The sequence below is a fragment of the Bos mutus genome, chromosome 11, assembly GCF_027580195.1.
Source record: "Bos mutus isolate GX-2022 chromosome 11, NWIPB_WYAK_1.1, whole genome shotgun sequence".
Lineage (NCBI taxonomy): Eukaryota > Metazoa > Chordata > Mammalia > Artiodactyla > Bovidae > Bos > Bos mutus.
Window position 1 is genome coordinate 29,075,729 of NC_091627.1, and position 14,092 is coordinate 29,089,820.

At 42.9% G+C, this 14,092-nt stretch overlaps 1 long non-coding RNA gene across 1 annotated transcript in view; it reads left to right on the forward strand.

The window, feature by feature from the left end:
* Positions 1 to 543: 543 nt before the first annotated feature.
* LOC138989968 (uncharacterized) overlaps positions 544 to 14,092 on the forward strand; it is a 222,492-nt gene continuing 208,943 nt past the window's right edge. Inside the window, exon 1 of the long non-coding RNA XR_011466158.1 lies at positions 544 to 682. This is a non-coding gene — a long non-coding RNA (uncharacterized lncRNA). The remainder of the gene's footprint in view (positions 683 to 14,092) is intronic.

The following is a 14,092-nucleotide window of genomic DNA, read 5'->3' on the forward strand; positions in this document are numbered from 1 at the left end:
GAGAATTAACAGAAGTTTCTTCCCCAGGGCTGGAATATTCTGATTTCAGCATTATAGAGTCAGGGACAGCTTTGAAAGGGAGCTAAATCATTCTTCTCTCTTTCTCTCCCTCTTACACACCCACCTTGTGTGTGTGTGTGTATTTTTGACCCTTGGTTATGATGTCATAGTCACCAAGGAGTCATTAAGGAGACTGATTAAATACATCCACTTTTGGAGATGCATTATCCCAGTGAGCCTTAACTGCACCACACCGACCCACCGCCTTCCCCGCCCCGACTTAGTCTCCAAGAAGAGAGAATACTTTCAGATGCTGAGTTATACAGCTCAAGGCTGGCCCCAGTGGGATAAGGTTTAGTGTGGGTAGACATTGTTTATGGGTCTCTTAGGCTCCTATACATCTTGCCCAGTGTGCCAAGATTGTGAGGCCTTGAACAGTCTTTATCTGGGCCATTTTTCAGTGTTTGTTTGCAGCATGTAACCTTGAGGGATGAGGTAATGTCTCCTCTAAGATAGAGAGCAAGTTTTCTTGCACGTTTCTATAAAGAAATGGGGTCCTCCCGCTCAGGATTCCTCTCGTAATTCAGCCCACTTCCCGTGTATCCATCTAGGTCCACCTGTGCCGCCCTGAGGGGATTGAGGCGCTGTGATCCATGCTGACCCTCTGGCTACTGCTTTTGTTGTGAGTAACAGAGTCTTTTGTCTCTGACTTAAGAAAGCATCCGTGAATTTGTGGCAAGTTAACTTGTTAGCTTGCAGATAGGGCAACACCTCAGACCCTTTGTAGACCCTGACAGTTAGTGTGGAAATGCCATGGGTGCCTTTTCCTTCCCCTGTCTATTCGTTTTTGTTTAAACAGCATTTATTTGGCTGTATTGGGTCTTAGTTGTGGTACAAGGGATCTTTGGTTGCAGCACATGAACTCTTTAGTTGTGGTGCACGGAGCACACAAGCTCAGTATTTGCAGTGTGAGAGCTTAGTTGCTCCGCGGCATGTGGGCTCTTAGTTCCCCAACCAGGAATCAAACCTGTGTCCCCTGCACTGCAAGGCAGATCCTTAACTACTGGACCACCAGGGAAGTACCCCCCCGACCCCCCGGCTATTCTGAAGATATAGTTCTTCTTGTTGGAATATCCTATTTTATTGTATAGGCTCCTCCTGTGTAAGCCAAAGTCTGAGTAGAAGCCTTTGTTCTAACGATCTCAAGCAGCATAGTCTGTTATTGGCCTCAGAAATAAAATGCCATCCACAAATCTCTGTTATGCCAGTCTTCTCTGTTATGGGTGTACTTGGTAAGTCTTACCTTACTCACTCCTGGTTGGCATGGTAGAAAGAATCTGATGTGTGGCTAATGGTTACTGCTTGAGTTTCAAATGTTGAGTTTTTTGAAATCATGCATTGGGGAGAAGTTCAGATACATTGTGCAGTACACACTTCTGGGTCCTGTCCACAAATTCAGATTCAGGTTACTCTGGAAGCTGTGTCTTTGGAAGTTACTTCAGTGTTGGGGCATGAGACACTGATTTGTAGGCATTGTTTTTTTTTTTTACAGGGATTAATACATGTGGACACACAGGGATGAGCTGAGGAGCCATCACTGCCTTTCTCCCTCCTAGTTCTTTTCCAGTGGGAAACAGTCATGTTGTATTTGTTTTGAGAAGGACTGTGGTTCTTTTCCCTTGTGGCTCAGCTGGTAGAGAATCCACCTGCAATGTGGGAGACCTGGGTTGGATCCCTGAGTTAGGAAGATCCCCTGGAGAAGGGAAAGGCTACTCATTCCAGTATTCTGGCCTGAAGAATTCCATGAACAGTTTAGCCCATGGGATTGCAAAGAGTCGGACACGACTTAGCAACTTTCACCTCACTTCACTTCATGCTTCTTTTCCAGTTGGCAATACCCCTTCTCCAGCTGAAATGGTGGCTGTTGTTGTTATGTCCTATTTCTGAGGGACCAGCCTGACAAACACAGCTGCAACTCTCTAAACCATCACCACCAGCAGCTTTTCATATGGTAATTGACTTCTCCGTACTGGGTACCTTGAATCTATGATCTTCAATGTTCATAGCAGCCATGGGAAGTGGGTATCATACTGCTCACTCTATACCCAAGGAGACAGGAACTAACTCAACAGGACCATATCACTTCTGAGTAACGAAGCCGGGAGCTGAGTATCAAACCCAGCGCTGTCTGAGTTCAAAAGCTTTCCTTCTTGTTCTGGTATCTCTCTAATCCTGCCTTCTTCATAAAGGCTCAGCAAGATGAGATGTGGTCTGTGAAATTCATAAAGACTGTTATTCCGTAGTTCAGACACCTCTGAAGAATCCATATCACTTGCAGAACCTAGTCCAGCCTTCCTGCCTTTCAGTCAAGTCCTTTTCCTAGCTACATTATCTACTATTTACCACAAACAGACCTTAAACCTTAGCCAAATGTAAATATTAATAATTTCCTGTAATGTTATCAGTTTTTCTCACTGTGTTTTCAATCAGGTTCCTCCAGCTTCAAATAGTCCACTTTTTCTCTAAAAGTCACTTAAAATCCCACCCTTCTTTAAAGATCTTAAATCAGTATAACCTCTGTGAAGTCATTCTTGACCCCACAACTGAATGTGAGCTTTCTTTCTGACGCGGCAGTTCCATTTTATACTTGTAGGCCCTGTGCTTCTGAAAAGAAACTTGTTCCAGAAGCCCGCGTCTTCTTGTGCATTGTATCTGTGTGTCCTGCTGCTGCTGCTGCTGCTAAGTCGCTTCAGTTGTGTCCGACTCTGTGTGACCCCATAGACAGCAGCCCATGAGGCTCCTCTGTCCCTGGGATTCTCCAGGCAAGAACACTGGAGTGGGTTGCCATTTCCTTCTCCAATGCATGAAAGTGAAAAGTGAAAGTGAAGTCACTCAGTCGTGCCCAACTCTTTGCGACCCCGTGAACTGCAGCCTACCAGGCTTCTCTGTCCATGGGATTTTCCAGGCACGAGTACTGGAGTGGGGTCCTACTGTCTACTAAATATCTCCCCTTGGGAATTCCACAGGCGTCTCAATCTTGGTACAGCCAAGACTGAACCCCTAACTCCCTCACAAACTTGTGCCTCTCCCAGTGGCCCTCATCTCAGTGAAAACTCTCCTGTACCCACTTGCTCAAGTCAGAAATATGGGTATCATTCATCAGGGACCCCTTTTTCTCCATCAGTTGTCACATGCCATCATTTAATCTATTGCATCTATGGCTTGACTGCTTCTCAAAGTTAATACACTTTGCCCCCATTTCTATTGTAATTTTCCAAGTCCAGGTGACCATCATGGCCATCCAGATTACTATGGCAGCCTTCCTTCTAACTGACCTGCAGACTTCCAAGTTTGCCTCATCTAATCTGATTCTCACTACTAGAGTCAGAGGAAGCAATGCATAAGTTACAAACCTGACATGTCAGTCTCCTGCTCAGAAAAGTCTCCAGCTCAGAAACTGCCCTCCTAAACAAATGGTTTGCATGTCTTTTCTTTGGGTGACCTCTCCAGCCATATCTTTCACTCTCTCTTGTCCTTTATGCCTTGGCCATTCTAAACCTCATTAGTTCTTTAGATAAACAATGTTTATTCCCACATATTGTTTTAATTACTTTCAAACGCACTACTTCTGCTTCTTCCACAGTGCACATATTTTTGCCTGGCTGCTTGTCTGCTGTATTTCAGTTTAGGGGTAACTTCTGACAAACTTTCTCTGACCTCAGAAAGCCTGGATTTGGTGCTCTTCAAGATCCTCTTTAACTCTCTCTACCTCCCCCATCACAGCAAAGTCATAGAATTTCTGCTTTAGTGGCCTGTCTCCATCACTGTACTGATTAGAATGTATCTAATACAGCCTGGATGCCCATGGAGTTCTTTCCTGCATGGTATTTGGAGGTTCATAATTATACGAAGCCACAGAGCCCAGTGCATTGAAGACATACTAAAAAGATTGTCATTTTGGTTTTTTTGCGAAGAGACAGGTATTTTTAATCTTAAATGCTTGCAACTAGTCACACAGATTATTAGAAATATTCTTGAGTCTTTTAATTGCTATAGTTTTTGTTGGTTTTTGTTAAATTAATGCTGTCTTGGTGGCAAGCAAGGGTTAATAGCTATTAAAAAGGACCCAGGGAGAGTAGGAAAGAACATGTCTGTGTTCATGATGACATTAATTTATGAGGAAGGGTTGGAGGAGCAAGCCAATCAAATACCGGATGCCAAATTACCATATATCACACAATTTACGAGGCAGTCAAAAGTGTTATTAAATTGGAGACCAGAACAACCTTCTTAATTCATCCTTATGACAGTGATTGTAATGACTTTAAGAACCTGGTTTAACCTGAGTTCATTTTATGAAAGGTCTTTCATTTTTAAGCATTACATTTATTGAATTAAAAAGAAAGCTTGTCTTTAAAAAATGTATACAGTTAAAGCATAATAAAAATGCCCCAATAATAAATCCATATTCAATACCTGGGTCAACATCAGGATCTGTGGCAGACATGCAGTGGATTCTGGTTTTCAAAAACCTGATATCAATTCATTTTTTCTTTTTTCTCTATAAAACAAAATAATTAACCTTCAGATTTCACTTTAGTAATCTTGCTCTTTTTTTTTTGGTCTTTTGTTTTATGCTCTCATGGTCCCAGCATCTCTCACCAGAACCTAGTTTCTCTATTCTGGTAACTCTGGAGGAGTTGCTGACCAGCAGTGGACCTCTCCTTAATCATTCTTCTTTGTGGGTGAAGCCAGCACCCACCCATAAACCCAAGAAGAGCCCTGATTAAGGGTGAGGGTTTTTTAGTCTCACTGATCCCTGGCCTTGTGGATTCGCATGAAAACTGCAAATACAGCATCACCTTCACTGCTAGTGTTGACCCCTAAGGGGTTGGGACAGGGGTTGGTGCAGCAAGCCCCAGCCTCTTGCCCCCTGTCCTAAACACAGAATGAATGCCCAATAACTCTTATGGCATGGGTAGAAAATAGTTTTATTTATTCTATTTTTTTGGCTTTTATAATCCACTAGTTATGCTGTCAATTGTAGACTGATAGAGATAAGAATGAACCTGTGATGCTTTTCTTCACGGGAGCTGTCTTGCCTGGGACATTTCTGTACTTTGCTGGAGTCACTGGGACAGATTGCACTCTGCCAAAGTTTGGTGTGTTCTGTGTGCCCTGTCCTTGGTTCTTACAGCAGTGAGTGCCTTGGTAGCTGCTGATCAGTCTGTGGTGGCAGAGTTTTTGTCACTATGCTTGCGTGGCTTTTGGTCTTATGTAAAATCTAGGCACCCTGGAGGACAGGCTAAGTTCTAGAACCTCAGATGAACCTCTCTCCTAGAAGGAAACATTTATAAAGGCTCTCAAATGGGGACATGGGCTGTGAGAGGGCCTGGTACCAACTGGCTTAGATCCTGACTGTTATCTGAAAGGGTTAAACACACAGGGCCCAGCATGTGCATGAGGCTGCACTTGACAATTTTCAATACCCTTTCCTTTCATCCTTTCACCCTGCTTCTGGATCCATGCCACGGTTATCCCCTTGGTAACATTGCCTGGCTTTTGGTTGGAGGGTTGGGGGAGGCAGGGAACAGAAAGAGTCTAAAATTGTGATACCTGAGCTGAAATCAAAGAGTGAATAATAATTATTTATACAATTAAGATTAGAAAAAATCGTTTTAGGTAGAAGCAACAGCTTCAACCTAGATAAGGAGATGAGAAATAAGGGATATATGGAGAATTACATTGAAATTCATGGTAGGTAGGAGTGGCTAGAGTTGAATTATGACTACATTATTGGGGACCTGGTAGGTGGTGCTAAAGATCATAGACTTTGTTCTGAGGTTAGTAGGAGACACTGGGAGATTTTAAGTGGTGGTAGGTAATATTGTCAGATCTACATTTATGAAAGGTTACTCACTCTGGCTCCAATGTGAAAGATGGATTGGAGAGCATGAGTCAGGGATTCATTTAGAAGCTGATGCAGAGATTAAGAGACACAGGCCTGAGCCAGAGCAGTGGGATGGATGGAGAAGAAGAGATGCTGCTCCTGCTCTCTGTATAGCTCTTGTGCTCTGTGATGCTTCATTTCTACTGAGATGTAGGTGATTCCATTGCAGGCCATCTTCCTCTCCCCTTCAACAATACTCAAAATTTTGTAATAAAAAGTGAACCTCAATATAAGAATATTGGGAATCAGCAATGAGTGTAGCAGCAGTTTAAGGAGAACACGGGCTGTTTAGGGTCCCTGACATCATACTGTGCTGATGGTTGTCCTGGTCGTTTGTTCCGAAGACCTTTTATGGCTCAGATCCAGAATGACTTTCAGGGCTTTCTGTCTCTCTGCTTCATCCTGAGCTGCTCACTCAGCATGTCTGACATCTCCAGCTAGACATATAGCATATAACGAGGCACCAAGGAACTGCTAGAATTTAGTCCAAAATGCTAATTTAGTCCAAACAGCCCACTATTGTTCTCTGCTTCCACCCACAAGGGCTGGGGGCCTTTATAAAATCTGCTTGTCAGGTAGTCCTATGTTTAGAGCCATTACTTTGATTCTTCCTAGAATCGAATCACTAGTGGTTTCTTCTTGTACCTAAAAGTGAAAATCTCTCCAAGAAAATCACTCTGGTCCCATCACTTCATGGCAAATAGATGAGGAAACAGTGGAAACAGTGAGAGACTTTATTTTGGGGGGGCTCTAAAATCACTGCACAATTGCACTCATCTCACACGCTAGTAAAATAATGCTCAAAATTCTCCAAGCCAGGCTTCAGCAATATGTGAACCGTGAACTTCCTGATGTTCAAGCTGGTTTTAGAAAAGGCAGAGGAACCAGAGACCAAATTGCCAGCATCCACTGGATCATGGAAAAAGCAAGAGAGTTCCAGAAAAACATCTATTTCTGCTTTATTGACTATGCCAAAGCCTTTGACTGTGTGGATCACAATAAACTGTGGAAAATTCTGAAAGAGATGGGAATACCAGACCACCTGATCTGCCTCTTGAGAAATCTGTATGCAGGTCAGGAAGCAACAGTTAGAACTGGACATGGAACAACTGACTGGTTCCAAATAGGAAAAGGAGTTCGTCAAGGCTGTATATTGTCACCCTGTTTATTTAACTTATATGCAGAGAACATCATGAGAAACGCTGGACTGGAAGAAACACAAGCTGGAATCAAGATTGCCAGGAGAAACATCAATAACCTCAAATATGCAGATGATACCACCCTTATGGCAGAAAGTGAAGAGGAACTCAAAAGCCTCTTGATGAAAGTGAAAGTGGAGAGTGAAAAGTTGGCTTAAAACTCAACATTCAGAAAACGAAGATCATGGCATCTGGTCCCATCACTTCATGGCAGATAGATGGGGAAACAGTGGAAACAGTGTCAGACTTTATTTTTCTGGGCTCCAAAATCACTGCAGATGGTGACTGCAGCCATGAAATTAAAAGATGTTTACTCCTTGGAAGGAAAGTTATGACCAACCTAGATAGCATATTCAAAAGCTGAGACATTACTTTGCCAACAAAGGTCCGTCTAGTCAAGGCTATGGTTTTTCCTGTGGTCATGTATGGATGTGAGAGTTGGACTGTGAAGAAGGCTGAGGGCTGAAGAATTGATGCTTTTGAACTGTGGTGTTGGAGAAGACTCTTGAGAGTCCCTTGGACTGCAAAGAGATCCAACCAGTCCATTCTAAAGGAGATCAGCCCTGGGATTTCTTTTGAAGGAATGATGCTAAAGCTGAAACTCCAAAAAAATAAATAAATAAATAAAGCTGAAACTCCAGTACTTTGGCCACCTCATGCGAAGAGTTGACTCATTGGAAAAAACTCTGATGCTTGGAGGGATTGGGGGCAGGAGGAGAAGGGGACGACAGAGGATGAGATGGCTGGATGGCATCACTGACTTGATGGACGTGAGTCTGAGTGAACTCCGGGAGTTGGTGATGGACAGGGAGGCCTGGCGTGCTGCGACTCATGGGGTTGCAAAGAGTCAGACACGAATGAGTGACTGATCTGATCTGATCTGAAAATCACTGCAGATGGTGACTGCAGCCATGAAATTGAAAGATGCTTGCTCCTTGGAAGAAAAGTTATGACCAACCAAGATAGCTTATTAAAAAGCAGAGGCATTACTTTGCCAACAAATGTCCATCTAGTCAAAGCTATGGTTTTTCCAGTAGTCATGTATAGATGTGAGAGTTGGACTATAAAGAAAGCTGAGCACTGAAGAATTGATGCTTTTGAACTGTGGGTGTCAGAGAAGACTCTTGAGAGTCCCTTGGACTGCAAGGAGATCTAACCAGTCTATCCTAAAGGAAATCAGTCCTGAATATTCACTGGAAGGAATGATGTTGAAGCTGAAACTCAATACTTTGGCTACCTGATGCGAAGAACTGACTCATTTGAAAAGACCTTGATGCTGGGCAAGATTGAAGATTGAAGATGGTTGGATGGCATCACCGACTCGATGGACATGAGTGAACTCCGGGAGTTTGTGATGAACAGGGAGGCCTGGTGTGCAGCAGTCCATGGGGTTGCAAAGAATCAGACATGACTGAGCGACTGAACTAATGTCCAACATACGCTTGAAAATGTCCATCAACACAGGGAACTTATTATCTTTAATGGAAAGTCTTTCTATATTAGGATAATCTGTCTGTCCTTTATTGTTAAAAAATCTATGTCTTTGTTCTTTCCATACATTGAATTTTGTTCTGTATTCTAAACCTACCTGAACATGACAGAACTGAGGATATTCCTTGTCAGCCTCCATGTCTTGCAGACTCTTCCCTTCTTGAGGGTAGGCATCCTTCACACCTGAGATTTTTTCCCAAATTATGTGGTTTCTAATCTCTCTATCATTTTCACTTTTCTTGGATATACTTCTTTTTAGTGTGGGTCCACTCTTGGTATGGCAGTTAGCAGTCTTTTAAATAATTGGGTAAGCCTAGTGGTTAGAACTGGACATAGAACAAGAGACTGGTTCCAAATTGGGAAAGGAGTATGTCAGGGCTGTATATTGTCACACTGCTAATCTAATTTATATGCAAAGTACCTCATGTGAAATGCTGGGCTGGATGAAGTACAAGCTGGAATCAAGATTGTGGGAGAAATATCAATAACCTCAGTTACACAGATGCCACCACCCTTATGGCAGAAAGTGAAGAAGAACTAAAGAGCCCCTTGATGAAAGTGAAAGAGGAGAGTGGAAAAGCTGGCTTAAAACTCAACATTCAAAAAACTAAGATCATGACATCCGGTCCCATCACTTCATGGCAAATAGATGGCAAAACAATGGAAACAGTGACAGACTATTTTCTTGGGCTCTAAAATCACTGCAGATGGTGACTGCAGCCATGAAATTAAAAGATTCTTGCTCCTTGAAAGAAAAGCTATGACCAACCTAGACAGCATATTAAAAAGCAGAGACATTACTTTGCCAACAAAGATCCATCTAGTCAAAGCTATGGTTTTTCCAGTAGTCATGTATGGATGTGAGAGTTGGACAATAAAGAAAGCTAAGCACTGAAGAACTGATGCTTTTGAACTATGATGTTGGAGAAGACTCTTTTTTTTTTTGAGAAGACTCTTGAGAGTCACCTGGACTGCAAGGAGATCCACCCAGTCTATCCTAAAGGAAATCAGTCCTTAATATTCACTGGAAGGTCTGATGTTGAAGCTGAAACTCCAATACTTTGGCCACCTGTTGCGAAGAACTGACTCACTTGAAAAGACCCTGATGCTGGGCAGGATTGAAGGCAGGAGGATAAGGGGATGACAGAGGATGAGGTGGTTGGATGGCGTCACCGACTCGATGGACATGAGTTTGAGTAAACTCTGGGAGTTTGTGATGGACAGGGAGGCCTGGCGTGCTGCAGTCCATGGGGTTGCAAATAGTCAGACATGACTAAGTGATTGAACTGAACTGAAACCTAATTGATGTCATCTGACAGTGATCTGAAGGCAGAGCTCTGAGGGAAAGAAGCACAGTATAATAATAGAGGCAAAAGGAGACAGGGAGGAGTGGCTAACATTCAGGAATGTCTCTTCCTTTCCAGAGAGATTTGGGCTATGAAGCATCACGGGGAGGGAACAAGACCATAATCAGTTGCAGGCTGCCATCGTTCTAGGACTGTAACTCAAATGTAAAACCCGAAGGAAAGCTTCTGATGACTGTGACTTGCGTTATGACACCATCCCTTAGCCAGTCACTGTGGCGAGAGGGACGCGTATCACCTTGGGTGCCACCTGTGCTGTCAGACTTGCCTGTCGGCAGGAAGAGGCAAGTCCTCCAGAGGAGGAGTGCTTTCTAGGAGAAGGGGAAAGGATGCCTGGTTGTTAAAATCAACTGCTGTTCCCTGCAGAGATTGTTTGAGGAAGAAACAGTGGAGAGAGTGACTGAAGGGAATGCCAGATAAACTTATTCTTAGACTTCACAGTTTATCTAAAGTTACTGGAAGAGCCTAGTTTTAAATGCCAGAGGTCTGTCCCTTTAAAACTTGTACTCTGCTGCTTCAAGAAGGCATCCATACAGTACTAGGTTGTGTTTCCTGGCACAGTTCAGGTAAAAGCAGGCTCCTGGGAGCCTGAGGTTCTGTCCCAGATAGATGGTGGGACATTCTGCCTGCGTTCACCATCGCCCAGATGACTCCCATTCTCCCCACAGGCTAGGGTTTATGTCAGTAGGCTACTGCAGTGATGTCCAACACTGTCCTCTAGACAGAAGCTGGGAAGAGAGGCTCTAACCTGGTCCTGCCTCTGGGACCCTGGCTTGTCAATTCATGCTGAAAAAAATCCTCCTTGATTTCAGCTCACCTTAACATACTTAACATTTGACCTTATGGTTGAAAGGCCACTTAAAGGAAATCTTAATAATAAATTCCAGCCCAAATGTCCCCCTAATGTGACGTTTTCAACAGTTGTTTCAGCCTCTTTAAGCTTATCATCTGGCTGTACTTTATCATAATGATTGTCTCAATACCTCATCTCCCCAGAGCATTCGTACATTGTAAGTACTTTCTGTTTGCTGCTTAAGCTATTTATTAATCACATTCTTTCCTATTCAGCCCTAACCAGCAGAAATGACAATTTCAAGCATTTCTCTGTTACCTACTATAAATTGGCCCAATTATTAGATGATCTTATAGACTATTCCTTGGGGTGTTTCACCCACTCCAGCACTGTAATTGGTTTGCTAAGAAGGAAAAGAAAAAAAAAACTGGATCTTAATGCTCTGCTGTGGGGTTTTCTTGGAGCCTAGGTTTTCTCTTAAATGGTTAAAGGAGTTTTAGGTGTGTATCATTACTGCAGCAATCACATTTAATGAACATAAATGCTCACCACAATTTTATTGAGAATATCCCATTTTCGACATTTATAAACCTGAAAATTGAGGCTCTTTCTCTGCCTTCCACGCAGGGTAGGCTGTGGGATTGAAAACCTAAATTGGATGCCGTAACCATTCACTGAAGATTGGAAAATATCCTTCTCACAATCAGGGCACATGAGCATCATATATTTTGTCTTTCTGGAAACTCCTCTGAGGTGACTAGGTGTTTGCCCATATCCCTGCCTCCTTCACAGAAGATGAAGCTTCATCTCTTGGGGTGTTGAGGGAACACAGTGCCCTTGTGAGGCACCAGAGGCTAAGTTTTGGGGATCTGTGGTTGGAGCCCAGGGGAGGAAAGTGGAGGTGTAAACTTCATCAAGCAGGTGATTTCATGGATTGTATCCTGGAGTGGTTCTCACTAAACTAAGGATTCCAGGAACCAGCACACTGTGCCCTGTGGCTTTGGGACCTAGATTTTACATCATTTGGGGACTATTTTTGGAAAAGCAAATTAGAAGTTGGAGGTGGTTCTATGTAAGGGAGTTAAGGAAGCCTTCCACTTGTTTCATTAATATTTCCAGATTCCTTCAAGATGCAGTTCAGGTTTTCTGCTGTCCTGAAAGTCATTTTTGAATTCTAGGCTGAATTAGTGACTGTGGTCTAAAGTTTCAGCACCACATGCCTTCTAGCACCTCTGTCTTTGCATTGAAATGATCTGCTTATGTCCGATTTCCTTTCCAAGGCAGGGACTGTCTTATTACCCTTACACCTCTGACACACAGCGAGATGTGTGTCAAAGTTACATCCCTACAGTAGGGCCTGGTGCTGTAGGTACTTAATAAGTATGGAGTCTGACATAGGCTTAGGGCTTGGTGTCCAGGGGAGCCCTCTCAGCAGAACCACAATGAAAGTTTTCATAGTCATAGACGATATGGGCCAGAAGGTGAAGGGTTTTTTTCAAGTGATATTTTCCTGCTGGGGTTTTGGTAAGGAATGTGAAAAAAGAAGGAGCTTCTGTTTTGGAACCTGGCCGAGTCTGCTGCATTAGCTTGTAGGAGTACACAGCAGCTACAACACCAGCAGAGTGCGTGCTGTGCTTGTAGAAGCAGCAAGCTCTCCTAGATGGGGTGAAGGGAAGGCAGACTGGTGTCAGGAATCCTAGACAAAGTCCTGCTCCTCTGCAATCAGAGCTGCTGCTCACAGGGTAGCCCTGGTGACAGTGGTGGCTCCATTGTGCAGAGCTTTGCTGATTCCCCAAGTTATCTGGGGGCATCCTTTTGTTCTCAGTGTTGGAATGGGTCCCGTTAGAGAGAGAGCCCAATAGTCATTTCCTTCTTTATTAGATCATGCGGCCTTCTGGGAAGGGATAACTGTGGAGTGATGGGTAACTGGCTGACCTTCTAGAGTCCCAGTGCAAGGGTTAGAATGCCGGGTCTTTTCCTTAAAGTTGCCACTGTAACTGGCCTCATCTACTAAAGGTACTGTATCATCCTTTTAATTATGCATTGTGAAAGGGTTTCAATAAGAACTTTTACTTCTAAAAGCCTTTCCAAGTCCTCCAGCATTACTAATAGAAATCCCAAGGAGTAAAGCCTATATTAAAATAGAAAATAAGAAATGCATAAACTGCACCAAGCCAGTGTGATGGAACTCTTGCCAAAAACATAAAAAAGCATATGCATAATATTTTATTCAACTTAAGAAACACACAGAAATTCCTCTGTGAGATCCAAGTCTATTTGTAATAGACATGCCATAAAACCCAGTTACTCACCAGCCATAAAATAGCACAGACCAAGAAAATGCTGCCATTTTAAAGGAAACATTTCAAAATGAGAGAAAAAAAGACATTTACTAGATAATTATAAGTGAGAAAATGACAGTGATGTAGTCAGTAACCACAAGTCATCTGGGCAGATCCAGATCTAGTGGTGGTAGTGGGGAGCTCTGTTACTCAGAGTTTTCTAGAGAAACAGAACCAATGATCTACATCTTCATCTATATCTATATCTCATTGTACATGTGTATATATGTATATACATATGTGTGTGTGTATATTGAGAAACTATGTGGAATATATAGTATGTGCTCAGTTGCTCAGTCGTGTCTGACTTTTGTGACCACATGGACTGTAGCCCACCATGCTCCTCTGTGCATGGAATTTTCTAGGCAAGAATACTGGAGTGGGTTGCCATTTCCTTCTCTGGAATATATAATATATATATACACACACACAAACACACATATATATGTGTATATATATATACACATATATAAAGGATTGTATATATTAAATACTTATATTTATTATGTATGTATTGAATTGGCTAACATGATTATGGAGCCTGAAAAGTCCCAAGACCTTCAGTTGGCAGGCTGGAGATCTAGGAGAGCCAATGGCATCAATTCTAGTCCAAGTCTGAGTTGGAGTTTGAAGGCAGGAGGAGACTGATGTCCCAGCTTGAAGACAGATGGAGAGAGAGAGAATTCTTTCTTACTCAGTCTTTTTATTGTATTCTGGCCTTCAGCTGTTTAGACGAAGTCCACCACTTTGGGAAGGGCAATCTGTTTCATTCAGTCTACTGATTCAAATGTTAATCTCCTCCAGAATCGCCCTCATAGACATACCTAGAAATAATTGTTAACCAAATATCTGGGGACCCTCTGACTCAGTCAAGTTGACACGTAAAATACACATAAAATTTACCATCACAGGTGCTGTGTCCTGGAATGCTCCAGGGCAGGAAGAATCCCTAA